This window comes from Wolffia australiana, chromosome 4, assembly GCF_029677425.1.
Source record: "Wolffia australiana isolate 7733 chromosome 4, ASM2967742v1".
NCBI lineage: Eukaryota > Viridiplantae > Streptophyta > Magnoliopsida > Alismatales > Araceae > Wolffia > Wolffia australiana.
The window spans coordinates 12487467-12490559 of NC_135838.1; positions in this window are offsets into that span (position 1 = coordinate 12487467).

Below are 3093 nucleotides of genomic sequence, written 5' to 3' on the forward strand. Positions count from 1 at the left end.
ATCAATATGTGAGGTTTAGATATTATTCAACAATTAATTTACCTCACTAACCTAGGGTGAGAACGGGTCGAACCACAAGGAGCAGGTTTATTCAATTTAATTTCAATTCAATCTTTTCTGTTTTATTTTAGTAATAGTTTTAGAATTCAATAGATTTTGATTACTAATTATAGTTTTAATTATTTTATCTTTTAAGATTTTAAATTTTAATTTTAATTTCAAATATCAGACAGATCTGGACTAAGTCTCATATCTGTCCGTTATTTGAGCAAGATAAATGCAGAGGCTGCTCGTGGCTGTGCACAGCTTGTGCGACGGTGGTTAGCCGTCGTGCACTGTGCTGTGCACACAGCCACACAGCTATGTGTGGTAGCGGGTGCGGCCGCGCACAGCTTGTCCGCTGGTTATGTGCGACGACACACAACTGCGCACATCATGCGCCACGTTGGCTGCGGCCGCGCACAACTTGTGCGCTGGTTGTGTGCAATGGCGCACAACTGCGCACAAAGTGTGCACTTACACACAGTGATCTATATTAAAAAAAGACAGATTTAAGAAAGATTTTAAACAGATCTAGTTGGAGAAGTTAGAAATCTGAGTTTTCTAACCCAACTTAAGCTGTCTCAAGAGTGATTCAACTACTGTATTCTAAGAAATCACACATACCTTGTGTCATGCTCCTTCACGGCTAGGGAGTGATCCTCTTCCTTAGAATCTTCTAACCTTGCTTCTTCACTCTACTCAAATGCTCATCAGCCATAGAGGGTCTACAGAATTTCAAATTGAACAACACTTCCACTCTCAAAATGAAAATTCTAGACAGCTTAAACATTGTTCTTTAGATAGTATTTATAGGATTTCTTCTCTCTAAACTGCTTGGATCTTTCGAATGGTCCAGCTTGATACATAACCGCCATTTGACTTGGTTTATGTTGATTCATAACTGATAAGCTCGGACTTTATGTGTTTCTTACTGGTTATTTAGCAGTTCAGAGGTGTGAGGTTCAGAGCTTATGCAACAAATTTATAAACCTCACGGCGTAGGGCGAGTGAGGGTCGATCCACAGGGAGCAGCAGAAAACAACAGGACGATTTTTTATCTTTCTGTGTTTTGATTCAAATCACAATTCAATTAATTAGTTCAGTCCTTTTACCTAGTTAATCTGTTCTCAGTTGGTTTCTTAAAGGGGTCTCTGTAAAAGATATTCGATTGAGGATATGTATATATTTGTTAGTCAAGATTTCCTAATCTGTTCTGTCAACAGAGACTTTTCTCTGTTGACTGATCTTTTGCCTTTGGGGCAAAAGATCGAGCACCTTGCGTGCAGAATTACCTGCGCGCAGGGTGCTCAGTTGTGCGTGGCTCTTAAGCCACGCACTGCGCAGGCAAGCGCCGCTACGCGCTTGGCTGCACGCGAGCAAGCGGCCTGCTGCGCTTCCGCGCGCGGGACGGCTTGCTCGCAGCGGCTAGCGCAGCGGTGTGTGCCCAGCCCTTCCTGTGCGTCCCGCGCAGGAGGTGTCTGCGCACGAATGCCGTGCGCGCCGGCTCCTCCGCGCGGACGCGTGCGCGCGCAAGGCTGCTGCCGCGCGCGGGGGATCCCTGTGCGTGGCGGGTGCTTCGCGCAGGGATGCTCCCCTGAGCGTGGTTCTGCCTTGCAGCTCGCTGCTTGCGCACCCTCTGCTGGATGAAACTGGAAATGCAGGTTGGTTGGGTGTCGCTCGATGACAAATTGATGAACGGTGAGGTGAGGGGTGAAACGTTAAGCGAAATCAAAATAACTATGAACTGCAAATCAAAGTAGCATCAAACAATCTCTGGTTGAGCTGCTGAAGAACCTGAAGGTTACTTCAACCAACTGAAATTGTCAAAAGGGGAGAAGAGAACAGATCTGAACCAGCTCAATCTCTCCAACTTCGTGTCACGTCCCGTCGGCGAGTTGGCGATCTTCTTGAGCGGGTATCCTTCAGCCTGCTTCTCCTCCCAGCTCCACAAGCTCATCAGCTCCTGGAGGGTGCAGAAATCCTCTTCTTCAAGTCCTAGTTTCCTTAGAGAAAATTCTGAACAACCTAAACTCCTCTCTTAAGAGAGTATTTATAGGTTTTCTCTTAAGCCATGCCCAGGGGCATTTTCGTAATTTTTGCCACTTCGAATTTTTGCCACTTCGAATTTTTGCCACTTCGAATTTTTGCCCACTTCTCTTGATCCTCCTCTCTTCCTTGATCTTCTTAACCTGTTTCTGAATATTCACTAGCCATAAAATGTTAAATATATTCCACTTGATTCAAAGAATCAAGTGGGGTTAGTGATTTCATAAAACAATACATATGCATGAACTTAGCATGAATTCACAAGATAATTGTAATGAATTTAAACTTAAGAACTTGATTATTTGATGACATATTTTAGAGTCATCAATAACCGCCATTTGACTTTGTCCATATTGATCCATAACTGCTTTTTAACTTGGTCCAGGCGCCCTCCTTGATTCATTTTTGCCCATGTGTATTATCTCCAAAACTATCTCTGTGCTCATTTAAACCAAGATGAGATCTAATCCACTTCATTCATAAAATCAAGTGCGGTTAGTAAAAAGAAACATATATTGAGTAGTAAAATATTAAAAGTCATCATTTTACGATATTATATATGCTTAAAAGATGATATATTTTATCACAAAATTATGTTTATCAAATACCCCCCAACTTAGATCATTACTAGTCCCATTGTAATGAAACATAAGTAAAGATAAATGATGATCAATCATTGATTCCTTGTTTCTGATAGCTCCTGCTTTTAGCTCATCAAGAGAAATCCTTTGTCAATTGAACATGGTCAGCTTTAGAAAAATTCCCAAAAGATATATTTCAGCGTTAACCAAAACTAAATGCACTTCTGATCTATAAAATACATATAAGTAAGTACATATATATGGGATAAGGTTGAGTTAACCCCACAAGCGCATTACTGAACAGAGCGTGGAGAGTAGTGCTAGTATTTTCTAAATACTAATGGCTATAATACCATCGGCTCAAGCATATGGGATACAGCTTTTCCACTTTTCTTTTATTGCACATTTTTCTGCAGTTTTGTTC